Below are 23,775 nucleotides of genomic sequence, written 5' to 3'. Positions count from 1 at the left end.
TCCCACTGAGACTTCCACAAAGCTCTGATGCACCAGCTCCCAAGTCTACATTGCCTGCCATGGCCCGGGTCCTGGTTTTTCCAAGTGTATCAGGTGCAAGAAAAACTGCACTTTTGGCAATATGTGAGGCTTTCCCAAGTAACACTCAGACAGACTTCTGCTATGCAAACATATGTGAAGTTTTATTGACATGTTACAAGTTCAGACCTTCTTCTTATGGAGGCCTTGCCAGAAATGAGAGAGAATCACAGACATCATTAAGTAGTTCAGAGAAGCACAGGCTTACCCCCACCAGCCCTTCTAACATGGCAGTTCAAAGGGGAAACATCCAGATGGAGAGGAAAGCGGGGGGGTCCAACATTCCCAGGCAGCTACCATCATAGAATCATAGAGCTGGAAGGGATCTCCAGGGTCATCTAGTCCAACCCCCTGCACAATGCAGGAAACTCACAAATACCACCCCCACATCCAAAATTCACAGGATCCATATTGCTGTCAAATGGCCATCCAGCCTCTGTTTAAAAACCTCCAAGGAAGGAGAGCCCACCACTTCCTGAGGAAGCCTGTTTCACTGAGGAACCGCTCTAACGGACAGGAAGTTCTTCCTAATGTTGAGCCAGAAACTCTTTTGATTTCTTTTCAACCCACTGGTTCTGGTCCTACCTCCTGGGGTCAAAGAAAACAATTCTGCATCATCCTCTATATGACAGCCCTTCACGTACTTGATGATGGTGATCATATCACCTCTCAGCCGCCTCCTCTCCAGGCTAGACATCCTCAGTTTCTTCAACCTTTCTTTGTAGGACTTGGTCTCCAGACCACTCACATCTTTGTTGCCCTCCTTTGGACCTGTTCCAGCTTGTCTATATCCTTCATAAAATGTGGTGCCCAAAACTGAACACAATGCTCCAGGTGAGGTCTTACCAGAGCAGAGTAAAGTGATACTATCACTTCACATGATCTGAACACTATACTTCTGTTAATATAGCCCAATACTGCATTTGCCTTTTTAGCCACCGCATCACACTGTTGACTCATGACTCAGCGTATGGTCCACTAAGACCCCTACATCCTTTTCATACATATTACTGCTAAAACAAGTCTCCCCTATCCTATAACCATGCATGGGATTTTTCTTACCTAAATGCAGAACTTTATATTTATCCCTGTTAAAATTCATTTTATTGGTTTCAGCCCAGTTTCCAGCCTGTCAAGATCATCCTGTATCCTGTTTCAGTCTTCTACTGTATTTATGACCCCTCCCAATTTAGTATCATCTGCAAATTTAGTAAGCATTCCCTCTATTCCTTCATCCAAATCATTTATAAAGATGTTGAACAAAACAGGTCCCAGGACAGATCCTTGAGGCACTCCACTTGTCACTCCTCTTCAAGAGGATGAGAAACTGCTCACAAGCACTCTTTGGGTGCGATCTGTCAACCAGTTACACATCCACCTAATGGTAACAGGATCCAAACCACATTTTACCAACTTGTCAACAAGAACAGTATGTGGAATCTTATCAAAAGCCTTACTAAAATCAAGATAAACGATGTCTACAGCATTCCACTGATCCAGTAAGGTAGTCACTTTCTCAAAAAAAGAGATCTGGCATGACTTGTTTTTGAGAAACCCATACTGGCTCTTAGTAATCACAGCCATCCTTTCTAGATGTTCCAGGACTGAGTGATGATTTGTTCTAAAACTTTTCCAGGTATAGATGCCAAGCTGACCGGTTGGTAGTTACCAGGATCCTGCTTTTCCCCCTTCTTGAAGATGGGGACAACATTTGCCCGCCTCCAATCTTCTGGCACCTCACCTGTTCTCCAAGAATTCTCAAAAATAAAGGCCAGAAATTACATCTGCAAGATCTTTTAGTTCATCTTGGATGCAGTTCATCTGGCTCTGAGCTCTTGGTTTCATTTAAAGAAACTAGGTGTTTATGTACTACCCCTATCATCTCCACTGTGAGAAACAAGATAACTACAGTAACAGTTACATGTGAAAACTAAGCATGGAGGGAGGATGACAGGAGACACTGCATGGCATGGCATGGATCCTGACATTTTATTCTGTTGCTTGAAGTCAACACAGTTACTCACCTGAATATACTTTCATTATTACACTCTAATTTTCTTTGGCCTTTTAAAATGTTGCTTCTTGTACACTGTCAAAAACCTCTTATAAAACAAACCTTTAACAACGCTTCTTTTAATAATACCTCAAAATTGATCATTCACAAATACTGCCATTCATCATATATTAATAATAATGACTTACTAGAGAAAAAATAACATACTTTTCAGCCATCACCTGTAAGATATTACATTATTCTTACCCTTTTAAAGGAAGAATTCTTCAGAGTTCATACCAGGACTATATGCTAATAAGGGACACTCTTCTGACCAATAAAAGCACTTATCACAAAGCACTGAAGACAACCTGGAAATAACTACCTCAAATGAACAACACCCCCCCCACACACACACAAAAACCTTGACATAGCTATCTTAACAGGTCCATATCTCCCTTAGCCTATCATGGGGGTGGGGTGCAAAAGAACACAAATGACATGGTGTTCAAACTTATTAGACAAAATTAATGATATAAAGGCAATTCATTTTTTTACACTAGAGAAGCCCACTTCTTTCTTTTACTGCATCGCCAGATAAGTGATGCTGGACCTTTTTTTAACACAGGGAAATGAACTTAATCTTATGACATGTATTAAGTGTGTGTTGATGGCATATTAGGATAATAAAAATTGGGGGGGAGGGGGATTAGCAATATTAATTTTAAGAGCTGCAAGCCCTCCTCCATCCATTATATTGTTTCATCCAATAATTCAGATCCCTTTAAACCACTCAGATTATTATCTGTAATTTGTAAATAAATCCACAGTTAGTATAAACCACAAATTTTTTTATCAGAGTCTATAAGAAACCATTTCAACCTTGCTCCTTCAGCTGTTGGATATGAAGACTCATCAATTCCAAATTCGTTCTGTTAGTTCCAGACAAAGAATGAAACCAGGGAGAAAGGGGAGAGAGATCTGGGGTTTGCTATTTTTTTAATATTTTAAACTATTATTGTAAGCAGCTTCGAACCACAAGGAAAGGCAATGTACAAAGATTTTAATGAATACTTTTTTAGAAACCTCATTCAGAACTTCAAAGATTGGGGGTTACACCAAGAAAAGTATGATTCTACATTTAATCACCTTAATTCCTTGAATGCTCCAATGGCTTCTAATAGTAGTACAAAATTCAACACAATGAGCTTGCCTTTCCTCCAAGAAGCTCAAAGAAAAAGAATAGACAAAGTTCTCCAAAGCATCAGTTATTGAGAATATTACCTATTTGGGAATATACTGCATTTAACAGAGGGGGGAAGAGGATTCTACAGTCAAAAGAAGATGCATAATGGGACTGTTCTGGCTATTATTATTTTAATAGGAGACATTCCATCTTTCTGCATCTTAATTGCAGGAGGTTCAAGCACAACTTGAAACCCAACTTACACCCAGCACCACAGGTTGGATCCAGCAATCTGTCGGCAGCAGGTCCTGCTGGATGCAGGATTCTTGCTGTGTTCCTTTATGGCCTCTGTCACTTTTGGATCAGATTTTCACCATCTTCCCTTATAACCCCTTGCAAGTTGATTACTGAGAGGGATAAACAGCCATACAAGCTGAGGGGATGAAGCAAGATAAGAGATGGGAACAAAATGGCCCTCCTCCCTCATGAAAGGGAAAATGCCACAGAGTACTGGGGACTGCTCTTAAGAAGGGGATTGGGTGCCCTGCTTCCACATAGACCCTTGGGGCCCACAGAACCTCAAGGGGTATAAAAACAAGAAACAATGTCACTCAATTCCTCCTTTTCCCTGCTGCCCCCCCCCCCCGGCCCCAGTGCATTATGTTCAAAGAGTCCTGTTACTCTGAGCATCAATGTTCTGGATGCCTCAGGAAGCTGCTAGGGGAAGGAGGTGGGAAAGGGCCACACCCCTACACTCACTGCTTGTGAGATACAACCCACAGCTGCTGCTATCCAAAAATTATTTCATAGCTATATCAGATTCACAGTAAACACATGGCCCTAATCCAATTACGGTATTTTATCCAAAGAATAACCGACTTTTTCAGACTACTTAGGCTGTAGCCCTATACACACAGAGAAGTGTACCCAAAAGTGCCCCCCAAGTACATTATTAAGTTTAACTTCAGCTCAAGGAAAAGGTTGTCTCACATTTTACACTAAAGCTAACACATCATGAGAAAACGGACTAAATCTACAGATCTTCTTTTGCTTGTGCAACCTCTTGCACAATTTGAAGCTTGACGAGGACATCTACAGAAACTGTCACTGTACCCTGTGAACACATAGCAGTGGAAGCTGCTGTTTCCTTCTGGAATGGTTTGTTGGATCCAACCTATGAGATGACAGTCATACCCACTGAACTCAGAGAGCTGGATCCAAAGTACTACAAAAGGAACTTTCCCACCACTCTGCAGCCCCATCATGCCTCCTGAAACACTGCCCCAAGAAGAAGAGTTGGTTTTTCTGCCCAAGTTAACTCAGCGAGTTTCATGTGTGGGACGGGAAATCAAGCCCAGTTCTCTATATTAGAACCTGCCACTCTTAACCACTACACCACGTGGGCCCACGCCAAGATTAAAGCAGGGATCTCCAACAGGCAGCTTATCAGCTGCTGCACAGTACCTTGGACATCCCCTAGAAGACCCTGGGAAAGATCTGCTCTAGGCTTTAAAAACAACTTTTATGTCTCTGTGCGCCTTTGTTATATGGGAGGACGAGCCAATTGGGATTTTTTCATTACTCAGAATAGCTCTAGTTAAAGAAATAGAGACCCTGACAACATCCCTCAGGAACAGAGGTGCATAGATCTGCAGTGAAAAATGGGAATCAACCAAAATTACCTCCCATTTGCTGGCTGAAGTACACTCACAGAAAATGGATCTGAATCCCACACTTTGGGACTTACTTTGAATTAGAGGTAAAGGCAGTTCCCTGTGCAAACACCAGTTGTTTTCGACTCTGGGGTGAAGTTGCATCACTGCGTTTTCATGGCAGACTTTTTACAGGGTGGTTTGCCATTGCCTTCCCCAATCATTTACACTTTACCCCCAGCAAGCTGGGTACTCATTTTACCGACCTCAGAAGGAGGGAAGGCTGAGTCAACCTTGAGCTGGCTACCTGAACCCAACTTCCACCGGGATCGAACTCAGGTCTTGAGCAGAGCTTGGACTGCAATACTGCAGCTTACCACTCTGCACCACAGGGTTCCTTACATCTTGACTTAAGCATGTACAAATTACACTTTAAAAATAAGAGTGTTACCTGCCTTTTCTTTATACTGACTCTACAAAGAAAATAATTTTTAAGAACTATATGTGAGATGCATTAGTTACCATCCTATAGGAACACTCTGGTTCCACCACCTCTGGTCAAACAGGTTTTGCAATACAAAAATCTGTTTGACCAAAGGCAAAACTGGGTCGCCCCCACACAACAATAGCTACAATTCAAGTTGCCAGCACAGCATGAACACCAGTCAATCATTATGGGTGGGATCCTGCAATGCCACCCTGCTAATGGCAGTATTTTCCTCTGGCACAAGGATCCTTCTTCTGGCACAAGAAGCTCCTATCTTGGCAGAAGTCTTCTTCTGTTACAGGAAACCACTGCCATTAGAAAAATAGAGCTATAGAATGTATTTAATCAGACCACATAATCACCATACACAGAACTTTGAAAAGGAATTGGTACAGTACCTTCTTATTCTGCTTATTTAGATTTTTACCTGTTGGGACCTGTGATACTGGGGGGGGCGGGATTTCCCTCCCTGTTCTACTCACCACTGCATCCCTGGGGCCACTGCAGCCTTTGACCCCACCATCAGCGACAACCATCCAAAACTCTAATATTACTACATGAGAACACCCCTTTGTTAATTCCAGAGGAGTTAATGTTCTATGCTATGTGGAGTTATAACTGTGATTCCTCATTATTATTTATTTAATGCTTTCTTCTCATTAATCTGTAATGCCCCATCCTCACAGAACACTCCCTCCAAAATAGAGAAAATGAGATCTGGAAATAACTGATCCAGTGCCTGATAAAATTAGAGGCAGTGGAGCATGAGGGTTTTGTAAGTGAACGGGGGACTGTTTTGGAAGGAGGCTATGGAACTAGGGACTGCCAAATGAGTGTGGCACAGACAAAGAACACAGTCAGCAGCCCATGTGCTAACAAGTTCCTGCCACAGTGAAGCCCAGCCTGCCAAGGAGGTGCCCAGGTGAGGGCACAGAAGAGTTGGTTTTTACACCCAGTTTTTCACTACCTGAAGGAGTTTCAGAGTGGCTTATAACTGCCTTCCCTTCCTCTCCCCACATCAAAAACCCTGTGAAGTAGGTGGGGCTGAGAGAGCTCTGAGACAACTATGATGGACCCAACATCATCCAGCTGCCTTCATGTGGAGCACTGGGAAATCAAATCTGGTTCTCCAGATGAGAGTCCACTGTTCTTAGCCACTACACCACACTGGCTCTTTACAAAGAAAAGGTTCCAAACTTACACTCTTGTCCATTCCTAGTGCAACAATACAGCATTTTGTCAATAGTTTCTAGTAGATGTAATTTTATCCTTATACACTAGGAAAAAAATTAGAGGAAAACACAGAGGAAAACCGGTTCTGTTTGTATCTTCTTCCACTAAGTCAGCCCCTGAAACATTTCCTGATTTCTTTTCCTTCTTATGACAACTGCTTGAGAATTATGAAAGTGGAACCACAATTCAGATTGTTTTAAAATTCAGCACAAACAGAAATTGGCTGGGCACGACTAGTGTTAGCAAAACCATCACCCCATCTGCTAGGTGCATTAGAGGCATTTTTGCTCATCTCCACATGGAAAGCTGGGGCAGCAACTACATTTAAAACCCAAGACTCAGAGCATGTTCCCCCTTCCACGGCATTGTGAATACAGCAAGAGAACACTCAGCTTCTAAATCAGTAAAAAGTGATACAATTTATTTTACAAGGCACTAGAATTACACAGACTGATGCAAACAATTGTGCGCATGAAGGTATGTGTGAGGGAGGTAATTTGGAAATCTCATCTCCAAGACTCTATAAGCCCTCAGAGGCTCAAGCAGGCCATTCCCCCCTTCCCTGTCACTGTTTTCCTCTTTCATTACTTGCCACTAAGGTCAACCATCTATGTCTCCTGTTTAGATTAATTTACAAAGTTATAGTTTTCTACATACCCAAAGAAGTTGCCAAAGTATGAACACCTTGTCTGCAGGTGGTCTTACCATCAGAAAGGGGGCTGGGCATGAGGGAGGAGGAAGAGACTGCCTTGCCCTGAATAATATCTTAGGCACAAGGCAGAGTCTATAGATTCACCACCAAAATGTATGCTACTGCACACATGACATTCATGGGAAGTATCACATATTCCCAGTAGTTAATCATTACTTTTTGAGTGGTGGGGAAGCATCCCTTCTCCTGGGGCAGAAAAAGCACTACTTTGAAAAGCAATGTCTGAAACCTAAGTCAGTTCCAACTGCACAATAAAATTATCACCAAGCAAGGTTCCCTGGGGGGGAGGGGGGCACAGTGGGAGGGTTTCTAGTGTCCTGGCCCCACTGATGGACCTCCTGATGGCACTTGAGTTTTTTTGGCCATTATGTGACACAGAGTGTTGGACTGGATGGGCCATTGGTCTGATCCAACATAGCTTCTCTTATGCTTTCTTATGTTCTTAAGGTTCTAGAAACCTTAAAAACTCATACCATACCAGTGTAACATAGAAGGGCCCATCTACAATATCTTTCTTATGTTGCCATGTTACAATATGCCTCACAATTTGTAGAATCAGCAATGTATAAGTTGTATGTATTTTAACCACAATAAAGGAGAGAGCTTTTACAGAGCAAGTGAAATTATCTAGACACTATGTCGAGTAAAAGTGAAACCTTAAGCCTGTTTCCTTGACTTTGTTTGATGAAACCAAGTGACAGCTCTCCAGTAGGTATTTGAACTTACTCTTCTGAAGCCAGCTGACATATAAAGGGCATTTCCTGCCCCAAGGATTAAATGCACAGAGACCATTCATTTACATCTCTGGTTTCTCTGACTTAGCGTAAAGTGGAATCAGCATCTACTTACTTGCTGCTAAACTAGTTTAGAAACAAAAGCACTTGCTCAGGTAAGCAAAGCCCTCCACGGCACATGCTGTGGTAATGCATTTGCTATTCCAGGAGATGCTTCACAGCAAAACAAACAAGCCTTTCACCCTTCCCGTCACTGACTCATTTTGGCTCTCTGCAACTAGAAGTAGGAAGGTAAGCAATTTACTAGCTATCTTAGTTTACTCTGCTCCAGCCATTTGACGTGATCCAAGGAATCATGAATTTTAAAGGCTAATTTTAATAATCTGTCACCCAAATCTTTAAATGGAATTTTTCATACTTTGACATCTTCCTTGAGTATGGCTGAATATTACTGTCATCCTTTTGCCCTATGATGCCCTCTTGCTCCTTTATGAGCAGACAATGCAGCAACCTGCTCCCCAAATTCCTTCAACCAACTACTTCAGAAAACAACCAGTGTTGCAAACAGTTTCCGTTCTGTGTAGTACAATAACAATTCGTCATACACTCACGGCGACTGGAGCAGGATGAAACCCATTAATAAAGATATGTTTAGCATAAACAAGTAGGATAGCATTCTGTTCAAGTCAGAGTATCTGAATTACAAGAATATGGTTGTGACTTTCAAATATTTCTACCAATTAGTTCAACCAACAAACTAGAATTTGCTCCCATGGTAGTATCTTTGTACTATATTTCTTTGAACCTTTATCAATGCTTCTGTAGTTTGTAAGGGAAGAAAAAAATCTCTGTAACATAGCACAGAACTAAACAGGCATCCACATGTGCTGAGTCTGACAATCAAGCATTTGGGGTTTTAATTAACAGATACTAACTGAGGCAGCTATGTAACTTGTGGACCACTGATAAAGCTTAATTACGTATGTGTTTGACTATCTAGGCTCACCAATTACTTGAGCTATTTGTTTAGCATATATTTATTGCTAAGGACAGACTTTCAGTAATGCATTAGTTCTTTTTGATCGATGTTTCAACACTGAATATTCCTAGTCATTTATTCCTGTCTCAGTACAAACTTCAAAGTCTGTACATGAAGAGTGAAAGAGATTATCAAGGACCCCAAGGCTGGGATGGGCCACATCAACACGCCTCGTTTCATCCATAACTCATATTAACTAACTTCACTGCAACAGCAGGGTGACCACAAAAAGAATGCAGGAGGCACAGGGATGTCAGAAATACCCAAACAATTCAAATACTTAAGCAGCTACTGAATAGGTAAGTCTAGAAGGAGCATTTACATTTTGAAATTGGCTTCTTAATACTTTTTATTCCAATTAATTGCTTTTTAGAGAGGTAGCAAAAAGCTTTAAAAACTGGCAACTGGTTATGTTTGACTTTTTGTGTGTGGTGCACAGTACACCTCTTATATTAGCATGGTTTATACTGAATTACAAAATGTTGTAAAAGATCTATGTCCCACCTTCTTTACTGAACACATACATTTCTTCATGAGTTCTAGTTAGAGGGGAGATACCATACAGAAGTTAAAACTTTATTTAAATAAAGATTTGAGCCCCAAAACCTCAAATCAGCTGAGTGAGGAGCTATAAATAGAATCGATGTTATGTATAGTACGGAGTTTCCTAGAAGGACAAATGTTGGGGAAACAAAGAGAAAATTAGGGACCGTCCATAAAATGTCATGTTGAAAGGCCTTTTTAACATGCCCTCCATGTCACAGTTTGCACCATTTTAACCAGTAGCTACAGCTTTTTTTCACAGTTCTGTTTATTATTTATTGAGAAAATGTGTATGCTTCTTCTTCAGGGACCCTCACACTTGATGTGAAAAATACTTTATACGTAGTCACTGCTTCAACTGATACTGCAGATGATCTTTCTCATTTATAAATAACACACACTACCTGGAAATACTTCCCTAGCAAGCACTTGCATCACTAATGTTCAACATTCCAAAACTTCAAGAAAGAAATCAGACACAATATAAAGTTGGTATAAACACAAGAACACTTTGAAAACCTAAAAGCAGGAAAATGAGAAAAGGAGCAGTTTCTTCTAATAATGGCTAAACAAGTCTTGATGGGATCGTTCTACACATACAACATCTAGAAGCAGCACAGATAATATCCAATGGAGTCACAGTTTCCCCACGTAAAATATGAAAGAGAAAATAAAAGCTAACATATTTTAAGTCTTAAGAGCATGAAAAGCCACAACAGTCCTGGTCAAGTCAATATGACGAATGAGATAAGGTATTATGAAAAAATTATTCAATGAAGCTTACTATTATACCAAGACAGAATCCTTACTACAAGAGACTTTAACTATGATTTTAAAACAGCATTGATGGCTTGCAAGCACAGGTAAGATCAACATCTGAAATTTTCTTTAGATCTCTCAAAGCCAAAAAAAAATATATATATATCACCTCAACAGAATGCATCTTTTAAAGGGCAAAAAGAAATATTATTGCAGACATTGTTCATGCAGATTAGTGCCTCTCACACAACAGAAATGTGTGAGAGGTTCTAGCTAAGGGAAGCTCTCCTCAGACAGCAAAGTTTTGTTCCTAAAGATATCACACTTCATCTTCCTTTGAAAAATCACAAATGATTTGGTGAAATTCACAGAAGGAAATTAATTTGGATGTTGCTAATGGATTATAGCAGGGATGGCCAAACTGTGGCTCGGGAGCAGTGTTCCCTTTAAGCTGAGTTAGCGTGACTTAGTTCATAGATTTTTAGCCTCCAGCTCACACATTTTTGACTTAGCTCAGGAAGGATAACCCCAGAGCACACTAATTTATGCAGTAGCTCACAACTTTAATGCCAGTAGCTCACAAAGTAGAATTTTTGCTCACAAGACACTGCAGTTTAGAGGGAACATTGCTCGGGAGCCACATGTGGCTCTTTCATTTATTATGTGGCTCTCGAAGCTCCCACCACCCTGTAGGCCAGCTTGGAGAAGGCATCTGTCTCCTTGAATCACTTCTGTAAGCCAAGCCAGCCAGCAGCATGGAGAATGCATTTAAAGTGAAAGTTGCTTTCTTTCCATTCCTCACGCCCCTGTGGCTCTCAAACATCTGATGTTCCTGTTTTGCAGCTCTCCAACATCTGACTTTTATTCTATGTGGCTCTTGCATTAAATAAATTTAATAAATAAATTAAATAAAGCTTTTGATAAAGTTCCTCATCAAAGGCTCCTTAGAAAGCTTGAGAATCATGGAGTAAAAGGACAGGTCCTCTTGTGGATCAAAAACTGGCTGAGTAATAGGAAGCAGAGAGTGAGTATAAATGGGCAGTCTTCGCAGTGGAGGACGGTAAGCAGTGGGGTGCCGCAGGGCTCGGTACTGGGTCCCATGCTCTTTAACTTGTTCATAAATGATTTAGAGTTGGGAGTGAGCAGTGAAGTGGCCAAGTTTGCGGATGACACTAAATTGTTCAGGGTGGTGAGAACCAGAGAGGATTGTGAGGAACTCCAAAGGGATCTGTTGAGGCTGGGTGAGTGGGCGTCAACGTGGCAGATGCGGTTCAATGTGGCCAAGTGCAAAGTAATGCACATTGGGGCTAAGAATCCCAGCTACAAATACAAGTTGATGGGGTGTGAACTGGCAGAGACTGATCAAGAGAGAGATCTTGGGGTCATGATAGATAACTCACTGAAAGTGTCAAGACAGTGTGCGTTTGCAATAAAAAAGGCCAATGCCATGCTGGGAATTATTAGGAAGGGAATTGAAAACAAATCAGCCAGTATCATAATGCCCCTGTATAAATCGATGGTGCAGTCTCATTTGGAGTACTGTGCGCAGTTCTGGTCGCCGCACCTCAAAAAGGATATTATAGCTTTAGAGAAGGTGCAGAGAAGGGCAACTAGAATGATTAAAGGGCTGGAGCACTTTCCCTATGAAGAAAGGTTGAAACGCTTGGGACTCTTTAGCTTGGAGAAACGTCGACTGCGGGGTGACATGATAGAGGTTTACAAGATAATGCATGGAATGGAGAAAGTAGAGAAAGAAGTACTTTTCTCCCTTTTTCACAATACAAGAACTCGTGGGCATTCGATGAAATTGCTGAGCAGACAGGTTAAGACGGATAAAAGGAAGTACTTCTTCACCCAAAGGGTGATTAACATGTGGAATTCACTGCCACAGGAGGTGGTGGCGGCCACAAGTATAGCCACCTTCAAGAGGGGTTTAGATAAAAATATGGAGCACAGGTCCATCAGTGGCTATTAGCCACAGTGTATGTGTGTATATAACATTTTTTGCCACTGTGTGACACAGAGTGTTGGACTTGATGGGCCGTTGGCCTGATCCAACATGGCTTCTCTTATGTTCTTATGTTCTTAAATTTGGCTGTTCCTGGATTATAGTATTAAGAGAACTGGTAAGATGCCCATTACTGTTTCTTATGGAAGTCAAAATGCAGCAATCATATCCTCAAGGGAAAAAAAACACTGTTTCCTATTTTGCAAGAGTCAGGTTGGTAAACCATATCCAAAAACATCCTAGAATTCAATGAGGTCTCTGAAACTGTCCCTCCCCCAAGATGTCACTCCATCTGTTTGTGGCATATTATAATTTTGCTCTGACAACTGTCTGTTGCAGCATTTAGGAGAGTGAGCTGGGAACAGCACAATTCAAAGCTCTACTCAAGACACAAACTCAGTAAGGTGAACTTCTGCAAGCCTCTATTCCCTTATATCAACTGCCTCATCCACTGTGTATAATAATAATAATACTGTACTGCCTTCACAATAATTATGCAAAGGACCTTGAACATTCAAAGTCTGGTATACAACCACAAAGAATAATTGCTTTTAATATATAAGGGATTATTGCACAGGCACGTAGCCACATCTGTACTAGTTGTGTCTACGATATTATTAACAGCATCCTTTTAATGAACCCCCACAATATGTATAAGTAACCTATCTTTAGCGAGAACTCTGGATTGCCTGTGTTTGTGTACCCTGTTCTGAGTCTTGAATATAGAGTATAAAAAAGGTAAAGGTGCAAGCACCAGTCGTTTCCGACTCTGGGGTGATGTCACATCACCATGTTTTCATGGCAAACTTTTTACGGGGTGGTTTGCCATTGAATTCCCCAGTCATCTACACTTTATCTCCAGCAAGCTGGGTACTCATTTTACTGACCTCGTAAGGATGGAAGGCTGAGTCAATCTTGAGCTGGCTACCTAAACCCAGCTTCCACTGGGATCAAACTCAGGTCGTGAGCAGAGTTTGGACTACAATACTGCAGCTTTAGCACTCTGTGCCACAGATACATAAGTTCACTTCCATCCTACTTAACAGGACAGAAATTTGATAAACATAAAGGGGGGGGGGGTCTCATAAAATAAATAGTGGGTTAAGTACTTCCCAAATATGAATCAAGGATGCTTATCCTGGTTTCACACAAAATAAAACTACCCTAAAACAATACAGCTAATATGGATGCATAATTATCACAAGTATAGCATTGCTTGCTTGCCTGATACAAACAATGACATGTCTTGATTAAACTTAATATCAAGAATTCAAACATCATAGCCAGCCTGCATTTTTGGCCATTCTCGGGGGCAGTACCGATAGCAATTAAACTTTCTTCATTCTGAGGATCAACAGTTAAACTTCTTTTAGTACTGCTTGCCAACCCCCATCCTCTCTCCTTTGCCTCATCCTGTTCATCTAGTCAACAGTAAGAGTGTACGAATAATGACACTTCAGTACTCCAAACAGAAGCGATTAACTTCTAATACTAAAACAACTATCAGCATTAGAAAGTTACTTCAATAAGCAACCAGATCTCTTTCCAATTAAATCACAAATGTGCTAGCCACTTTTCAACAAGAAGCTAACTCAGTATTACAGGGCTTGCATACAAAAGATTGATGTGTTAGAAGTATGGCAACAGATTTCACATTCTAATTGTCACAAGAATTGGATGGTTGAAATTCAGAAGTCATCTTAAGCAAATGTTTACCTGTATCCTCAAAGCATACTTTCTATCAGACTATGTTACAATCCATACAGTTCTAGACCAACATATATTTAGATTACAATGCCAAAGATTCTTCCAGAAGCTTTAATTCAACAGATGCTTTTGGAATACCACAAGGAAATGTGGGCACTGTACCCTCTACTTTCACCAGAACCCTGGTCCCCTCAATCCAGCCACAGAACACCTTCTAGCACTGTTGCAATGGCCTGGAGACAAACGCATTAAGTGCAGATGGTGGGAAAGTGAGCAGCAACTATAACAAGGCATGGCCTCACCAAACAACCACTGGCAAGCCATAGTGTGCCTTTGTTCCAAAGGTTACAAAACAGAATGGGGACTCTTCTCACCAAATTGTCACAAAATCATATACATAAGGAAACATTACACTCCAAGGATAGTCAGGCGTCCAATCTACATGTATAAAAAGTAACAATCCAGCTAGAATTTTACAGTTAGTGGCATCCATTCCTTTCAAACAACAGCTAGGAAGAAACAAAAGCAGCCAGTTTTTTAGGAGTTACTTCCATACTGCAGAAAGCAACACAAGCAGCTGCTCTCTACAATGCAATCTATTTGAAGAAAACATAAAAATCTGGAAGCAGATAACATAGATGGTCAAGATTCATACCTTTATTGACTCCTAGCTTTGTTCCACTGCAAAAATACAAATTAAAATACAACAGGTACTTTCCTAGAAAAATATTGCTACACGAACAACTTTCAGATTATACCAGCTCACATCAGAGATGGGTTCTGTTAACATGTGGGCTATACAATGAAACAGAACATCTGATGTTCCACAAAGTAGTTACATTTCTGGATCATCCCACACAGGAGTGACACACTTTAGAGAAATGAAACTTATTGCATATCCTTTTCAAATAGCAGCTCTTCAACATGCATTTTACTTCCATTTGGTAATGTAAATATTCATACTTTTAGAAAATGTGTGACATATTAATAAAGACCCTAAAACAAATTTCACACGTGACTTGCAACGTTTTCCGTTTCCTTTCTCCAGCTAGATACAGGCATGAAAGAACTGCAGTTTAAACTGCATATCTGTTAGGCTTTTTTAATTGAATACAGGCAGGTGAATTTTCATCTGTATTTCAGCCTTCCTATATCTTTTATGCATTCTGTCTACACTGCATCTTCAGTCCTTGAACCACATTTGTAAATTCCACATATTTACAAATAGCTTTTTGCACATATTAAGCTCTCCTACCTTCTGGTAATGCTCCTGACATAGATGTCTTTCAGATTGCTCTTTCTTTGCACTCTGGTGAATCTGACTAAGACAGTCTCAGTCTCCCTCTCCCTTCAGAAATGTATGCAGGTGGACCAATGCAAACATGCAAAGTAATATTTTTTAAAAGCTACTAAGATGTTCACTCAACTTTGACAGTTTCACTGGAGAACAGAGCTGGGGGAGGGGAAAGTAGCAGGGCAGACTAGAAGGATCTGTGTGGTGCTACATCCATGTCTAGCCATAAAGCAGACTGGACTAGCATGCGGGAAAGGCAGGGAAGCATCTTCACCTTAATCATTTGGAAGCAGTGCATTGACATTTCAAGTGGAAAAGCATAACAATGCTAAGTCACGCTAACTGAAATGGGAGAAAATTCCTGGAAAATCATTGAAGTGCTTTTAAAAGACTACATAATTTTTGTTTAAGCGGATGTCCATAACTTCTCTGCAAGCCAAGTGTGACAAAGAGCCAGACTAGACAGAATTTTCTAACTCCCATTAACTGTATGCCTACAAAATCAGAGGGGTGTGTGTGAGCCTGGTGCTTCTGTTTACTTTGGGAACCAGGGGGCGGGGTTATCCTGTTAGGAGACCCATCACCTCCCCACATGCTGCCTTCTCTGCTTTTATAAATGCTTTCAAATAGTAAAACTATTGTATAACTTTAGCTTATTTCATTAAACATTTCTCTTGAGTCAGTGTGAAGTTCTTACATGCCTTGGTTTTTCCAGTGAAAATCTCTTACTATTCATTTCCCAGCATCTGTCTCAACCCCCTTTCCTTAAGGGTGGGTCCCTTCTAATATGGTGCCTGGTTCCAAGAACAGCCCACTGAACTAGGAATAGAGAGTGTTCTGTGTGCCTTTGTCCTTTACGGCCCGTTTTAATCAGGACATCTGTCTCCAGGGCTGTTTGGTACAGACAGAGCAGCCCCCTCTGCACTAGGAAATGGGGCTCCGTGACATCGTCTATTTCAGAGGCGGGGGCAAATTAGGAGGGGGGGGTAGAGGACAACCAAAGGCTTACAAACGCTGCCATTCACGTGGTCTCCCAGGGAGGTTTGGGATGAGGGCTTTTTTGTTGCTGTTGTTATAAAAGTTAATGGTTTTATTACGTAACTTCAGACCTCAAGCTAATCCCAGGAAGCCGAGCAGGAGCAGCTCAAGCCCCCAGCCAGGATCCAAGTGGGCCACTGGGGAGTCGTGCAGCCCGGGCTCAGCCCACCTGCCACTAGAGGCCATTTCCTCTCCCGGCTCGCAGACGGCCGGGTGATGGGCGGGGTGAGATGGGAGCAGCCCGGAGTGTCCTTCAGCTTGGACGGAAGACCCGCCAGGGCCACGGTGCCCTTCGGGAAAAAACGACCACAACCCCGCGGCAGCCAGGCCAGGGCCCCACAGGAACCGACGTCGGAGGGTGCGGGTGTGGAGGGAGCAGGGAAGCGGCTGCAGCTGGAACCGCAGCTCGCAAGTCAGCCAGCCAGGCAAGCCACCCACCCACCATGACACGAGGGAAGGCGGACAAGCGAGACATTCGAGGAAGGCGGCGCCGCCACCGGGGACGCTACACCCGGGAAGCCCAGTCCCCCCCTTCCCCGCAAGCCTGAGCCGGATCCAGGAGGAAAGTTCCTGACGACCCCCCCCCCCACCCCGGCTGCCTGAGCGCGGACTCCCTCCCGGGGCGTCCGGCAAGAGCCGCGCCCCCTTCGCCCCCCACCCCTTGGGCTCCTCGGCGGCAACAGCGACGACGGCACCTGTTCCCATCACCCGCCTGCCCCCGACCAGCTCGCCAGCTCCCGTGACGCCCCTGCAGCAGCAGCAGCAGCAGCACCACCACCTTGCGGGCTCCAGGGCGGGCGGAGCCCCACCGCGCTGCCGGCCGGCGCAGACCGACGGACGGGCTCCCTCCCGCGCTTGCCTGCTTGCTCACCGGGGCGCTCGCGGGCCGTTGCTCCTCTTGCTCCGCCGCAGCCGTCGTCGCCACTCTGCTCGGCGGGGCCCACCCGGAGCAGGCGGAGGCCCCGGCCGGGCTGGAATCCGGCGGCTGGAACGCCCCGGGGCGCCCGAGTCCCGGGCTCCACGCTGCTGCGTCAGCACCGCCTCCTCCTCCTCCTCCGCTGCCGCCTCCCGCCGCGTAGCCGCCCGGCTGCGGGATGGGGACTGGAGGCGCGCCCCCTTCTGGGGCCCGCGTGCACAGGCCGGAGGGGGGCGGTCGTGGCTGCCGCCGCTGCGCTGCTGCTCCCGCCGAGGAGGAGGGGGAGGGAAGGGGGGGAGGAGAAGGAAGGGCTCCCGGTTGCGCCTCCGCCGCTTCGCCGCCGCCGATGCGCTCTAAGTCCCCAAAAGCGGTGACGGCGGCGGCGGCAACAGAGGCAGCATCGAGTCCCTGCTCCGCTCCGTCCGTCCTCCCTTCCTGCTTCCTCGTCGGCAGCCAATCAGGGCCCTCTCCAGCTCCGTCCGCTCCGCGGCGCCCGCCAATCGTGCGGCCCCTAGCCCGCCCCCGCTAACCAATCTCCGCAACCAGCCACCCGCCCCAGCCGAGTCCCAGCGCAGGCAGAGGCAAGGCAGGCAGGCGGCTCCCAGCGGACACGGCATGGCCACTGCCGCCCAGCGCGGGGGGGAGGGGCAGCCCCACGCGAGCATCCTCCTCCGCCCCCCCTCAGCGCAACCTGCCTCAGCCGCCTGCTTCTCCCTTGCAAGAGGAGGAGGGTTCTTCAGCCGCCCCCCCCCCGCCTTCCTCCTCGCCCGCCGGCTCTCACCCCTGGCGGCGGCATCCTCCTCTCCGTTCCCATCGCGGCGGGAGAAAGACCTCGGCGAAGTTTGAAGCCGCCGCACACGCGAGCCGCTCTCTCGCGCCTGCTGCTGTCGTCGAAGCTCTGGCTCCGGGGGAGGAGGGGACGGCATGGTCCCGCGGCGGCTCTCGCCGGCCTCGGTCGGGTCGTCTTCTTTGTTGTATCCGCTCCCGCTGGAGCTTCCAGATTCAGGTCACCGACTCCACTTGTCAGTCACCCTCCAGCAGTTCCTGCCCACAACAGACGAGGCCCCCTTCGGCTCTCACCGGACCTCGCCCCTGGAAAACGCCCGGCTTTCGCAATCGAGGCTTCAGCCGGGGAGAAAGGGGGGTGGGGAGTTGTCACACCAAGATCATCCCGTCAAACTTGCAGCACCTTCTGTTTGATTGATAACCCACTCGGCGGCTCGGAGCAGCGTATTCAAATATTTAAAAATGTACATTCAAGTGCCCGTGGGGGGCGGGCAGAGAGGGGTAAGCTAGCAGTCTCCAGCCTGTGAGGGAGGCCACAGTTGCTGTCCCTCACCTCCAGCTCGAGGGCAAATATACATTATATAGCTTATGCTGGACAAAGGTGTTTGCCACACAGGGACAGGCTTGTTGGGTTCCTCAGTTGCTGCTGTGGCTGCCAGTGGGGCAAAGGGGACTTGCAGTTTTCTTGCCCCAGTTGCATGGTGGCAGCAAGCATCCTTCTGCACTCCCCAGCCTTTTTACAGGCAACTGAGTATCATCTTAACAGCCTCACAATCTGTGGATCAGGTTCACTGAATTGCCAACTTTCGTTTTTAAAAGAAGTCTCTATCCGCTTTCACTGAGATAGAAGGGGGAAAGCCAGATCTCCTGCAATGAAATGAGCCAGAGACTTTCCTTAAAAATAAAAGCTGGAAACACAGAGAACCTTTAAACATATTTCTACAACTTTATATTCAGTTGCTGATAGAAACCCATAAAAGCCCTGTGCGTGGGGGAGGAGAGAATGACAGCTACAGGGGCAGGAAAAATGGCAGTTGTGTGGACACAACTATGAGATTCTGTACTTTCCACCCATGGCCATCCAGGCTTCCCTGCAATTTCTCTAGATATTGCAGCAACACAGCTTTGGGTAAGTTCAGATAAAATGGGGGGGGGGGGTGGCCCAGGAGGTGCACAAATGTACCACAGTGCTGTAGAGAAACAGGCGGGGAGAGGAGGGGAGGGAACCTGCTTCCCAACAGCATCAAACTCAGGGCAAATACAAGTCCTGATTGCATTACTACTGAACCAAGGACTGACACCTATTTAATGCAGACTTGATGCTGCAACATTACAACTGAGCAATAGTTAACTATGACATTTACATCTCTCTCGTCTTCCAGAAAGCTTAAGTCAACATTCAGTGGACATCACTGACAAGATTCTTAATTTTTGCCTTTTCGTAAGTATCCAGTTTTTAAAAACTTTTTCAGTTTTGCTGATTGAGAACCAAATCTAGCAGGCAATTTTAATCTGACCTGGTTAAGACACATTCATCTGGGGGGTTGGGCTGTGCTATAGAGGTGCCAAGCCTATCTGAACCTTGAATGCAGAATGATCTCTTGAAAGTTGTGGAGTTCTCTCGAAATGATTTGTGGACCGCAAATTGCCACATGGTGTTTTACTGAGACTACACAAGTTTATTTACTCAAAGGTCCAATAGACTTTAACAAAACTTACCTGTAAGGGTGTGATCCTGTGAACATATATCCTTGGGGATATGCCCCATTATACTCAGTAAGACTCACTTCCAGCTAAACATGCACTGCACAAAATTGTCAGTAAGTATACAAGAAGTATTTTATGTAGACTGCCCACATGTACTTCTTCCCTTATACAGAAGTATTCAAGGTCCATACAATTTTAGTTGCTTGGAAATTCTGTCGATTAATTTCTTAAGTGCAACATAATGAAAAAAGAAAATCAAAGTCAGTAGTTTAATGGAATTAGCCTAGGAAGATCACATATTTTGGTCTGTGTTTCAACTATTTTGGAAACAAGTCCCTTGTCTTTAAAAGTCCTTGAAAATATACCATATAAAATTAGGAAACATTTGCCATGCTTAAACTGCCCCAGGGCCATAGCCAGGATTTTAAAAATTGGGGGGGGGGGGCTTTTAAAAAAGTCAGGGGGCACCCTTTCCTATCCACTGTGGGGCTTGCCACTTCTCAGAAGCTTTCTGAAGTAGGGGCAAAAGCTGGAGGCTCTTAAAGTGGCCAAGTTGAGGCAGCCAACCATAAAACTTTGGAGTCAAGAAGGGACTGCCTCGTGTGTGCAATCGGGGAGGGGGGGTTCCTTCCACCTTTCTATCCCCCATCCCAGCATTTTGCAGCCAGCAGCTCCATCCCTCCCTTCCTCCCTGGCCTGTCCCACACAGCTTCCTCTGCCTCACGTTCCGCCTCCCTCCTCTCCACCTGCTGCTTTTGCTGCTGCAGTGTACTGTGCCCTGCTGAGCTCTCCCAGCTCTGGCTGCTGCTGCTTTGCTGGCTGAGCCATGGCAAAAGGAAAAAAGCAAGCTGCACCCTGGAGGGCCCCCTGGAAGTCAGGGGGTAATGCCCCCACAAACCCCCTGTGGCTACAGGCCTGAACAGCCCTGAGTGTTAAGAGGTAACTAATCTTGAGCATGCACCTGAATAAGGTGGTTGGAAAAGCGTATATCTGCAAGAATGGAGATAAAGATTTACTTTTTAAAAGCTGGGAATTCAGAGAATTTTATACACAAATGTTTCTAAAGTTATGATGATGTTTCATTGTCTTTCCTTCCCCCCCCCAAAAATGAAAAAGCTTTGGTTTGTGTGTGGGGCGGATATCTGCTGCCAGGGGACTGGAGCAGGGAAATCTGCCATGTGAAGCCATCAGCAGCTGCAGCAACAACATGGAAAACACACAAGCATGCCCCTGTATGGAAAACACCTGAAGCTACAATCCTCAAAAGTGGGAAAAGAGCATTTCCTTGCAACACCTGTTAGGCAGAGATCTGTGTATAAAAATAGAGCTCTTCATATGGCAAATGCTCCAGTTGTCTAGAGGAGCATTAATGCTAGTTTTTTTTCCTTTGTGGTTTGGATTTGCTAAGTCACCAGGTTCGGATGGCATACATCCAAGAGTTCTGAAAGAACTCAAAGTTGAACTTGTGGATCTCCTGACAAAAATATGTAATCTTTCATTGAAATCTGCCTCTGTTCCTGAGGACTGGAAGGTAGCAAATGTCACCCCCATCATTAAAAAGGGTTCCAGAGGAGATCCGGGAAATTACAGGCCGGTCAGTCTGACTTCAATACCGAGAAAGTTGGTAGAAACCATTATCAAGGACAGAATGAGTAGACACATTGATGAACACAAGTTATTGAGGAAGACTCAGCATGGGTTCTGTAAAGGAAGATCTTGCCTCACTAACCTGTTACAGTTCTTTGAGGGGGTGAACAAACATGTGGACAAAGGGACCCAATAGATGTTGTTTACCTTGACCTCCAGAAAGCTTTTGATAAAGTTCCTCATCAAAGGCTCCTTACAAAGCTCGAGAGTCATGGAATAAAAGGACAGATCCTCTTGTGGATCAAAAACTGGCTAATTAATAGGAAGCAGAGAGTGAGTATAAATGGGCAGTCTTCGCAGTGGAGGTTGGTAAGCAGTGGGGTGCCGCAGGGCTCAGTACTGGGTCCAATGCTTTTAAACTTGTTCATTAATGATTTGGAGTTGGGAATAAGCAGTGAAGTGGCCAAGTTTCTGAGGCACTCCAAAGGGATCTGTTGAGGCTGGGTGAGTGGGCATCAACGTGGCAGATGAGTTTCAATGTGGCCACGTGCAAAGTAATGCACATTGGGGCCAACAATCCAAGCTACAAATACAGGTTGATGGGTTGTGAACTGGCAGAGACTGACCAAGAGTCTCTGGGGTCATGAAAACAAATCAGCCAGTATCATAATGCCCCTGTACAAATCAATGGTGCGGTCTCATTTGGAATACTGTGTGCAATTCTGGTCACCGCACCTCAAAAAGGATATTATAGCACTGGAAAAAGTCCAGAAAAGGGCAACTAGAATGATTAAAGGGCTGGAACACTTTCCCTATGAAGAAAGGTTGAAACGCTTGGGACTCTTTAGCTTGGAGAAACGTCGACTGCGGGGTGACATGATAGAGGTTTACAAGATTATGCATGGGATGGAGAAAGTAGAGGAAGAAGTACTTTTCTCCCTTTCTCACAATACAAGAACTCGTGGGCATTCGATGAAATTGCTGAGCAGTCAGGTTAAAACAGATAAAAGGAAGTACTTCTTCACCCAAAGGGTGATTAACATGTGGAATTCACTGCCACAGGAGGTGGTGGCGGCTACAAGCATAGACAACTTCAAGAGGGGGTTAGATAAAAATGGAGCAGAGGTCCATCAGTGGCTATTAGCCACAGTATATATATGTGTGTGTGTATATATATGTATATACACGCATACACACACGCATATATTGGCCACTGTGTGACACAGAGTGTTGGACTGGAGGGGCCATTGGCCTGATCCAACATGGCTTCTCTTATGTTCTTACGATTTTGTTTCATTTTTAAAAAGTGCTTTTAAATCATAGTACAGCCTCTGACTCATCTTAGAATGAAGCAGCTTTCACTGTTGGATTCTTTAAGAATAATTTTGTGAACTGAGGGCATCCTTTGCTTCAGTATTCTTATGGATATATCATCCCACTCTCCCTCAGTCTCCCAAAATAGCATTGCAAAATTGCTATGTGTTCAAATGTTTTAGATAGAAGTATGTATGGAACACTATATCATTGAGGGGTTGTTCACAGAAGCCAGGGATTCCTACCATGCAAATCCAGATCAACTTCCTTGATTGTAGACTAAGTCTGAAAACTCTTCCAGTCATAAGATTTTCACACTGGAGAGAAGGGAGTGAGAGAGAAGAACCTGTGTGTGACCACCTGCCTGCTCTAAACTGCATTGGCAGAGTCCATACCACACAAGGGATTGCAGAAGCACTGTGGTTCAGCTGACATCATATAATTTAAGATGGGTTGAACATGGGATTGAGCTTTCACATATCGAATGGTGATTGCATGATTACTCTAATCATGCATTCTCAGGTCTTTACCAGTATGGGGCTTACTGAAAACATTGGGTGATTCAGTCTATGATTCTGCTCTAATATCAGGCTCTTGCTTTTGTTGCTGTGGCTAGAAAGCAGAACATTAATGAAAAAATGACATTGACTCCATTGGCTCAAACTCTTTGAACAGAAATTGTGGTAGTAACATTACTGTTTTCAAGTAGTGAAGATGGGCAGCCTCAAACTACTTCCTGAAGTCCGGCTGAGGAGGAATGGGTTCTTGTTCAAAATAACATCTTTGTACTTCCAGGAGGCTGTACAGGGTCCAAGGCCAGAAAACCCATGCATTCTATCCAAAATTTAAATAGAACCTGAAACAGGGCATTACAATAGTGCTACCTTTAATATGCAATTTACTATTTCCCTCATTCATTGTATGCAAATAAGAGGGTATTCCATACTTGGAAAAGTGGCTATTGCTTTCCCAGGAAACTGAAGTGAGAGCCAGATAAGAAGC

The 23,775-nt window shown here is 44.3% G+C and overlaps 1 protein-coding gene across 1 annotated transcript in view; it reads right to left on the bottom strand.

The window, feature by feature from the left end:
• BAHD1 (bromo adjacent homology domain containing 1) overlaps window positions 1–17,664 on the bottom strand; it is a 98,541-nt gene extending 80,877 nt beyond the window's left edge. The window contains exon 1 of the mRNA XM_060263138.1: window positions 17,335–17,664. The gene's annotated coding sequence lies outside the window, so the exon portion shown is untranslated. The remainder of the gene's footprint in view (window positions 1–17,334) is intronic.
• Between the last annotated feature and the right edge of the window lie 6,111 nt (window positions 17,665–23,775).

Source organism: Heteronotia binoei, chromosome 21 (genome assembly GCF_032191835.1).
Source record: "Heteronotia binoei isolate CCM8104 ecotype False Entrance Well chromosome 21, APGP_CSIRO_Hbin_v1, whole genome shotgun sequence".
Taxonomy (NCBI): domain Eukaryota; kingdom Metazoa; phylum Chordata; class Lepidosauria; order Squamata; family Gekkonidae; genus Heteronotia; species Heteronotia binoei.
The sequence above is the reverse complement of the archived record's forward strand: the minus strand, read 5'-3'. Positions and strand labels throughout refer to the sequence as shown.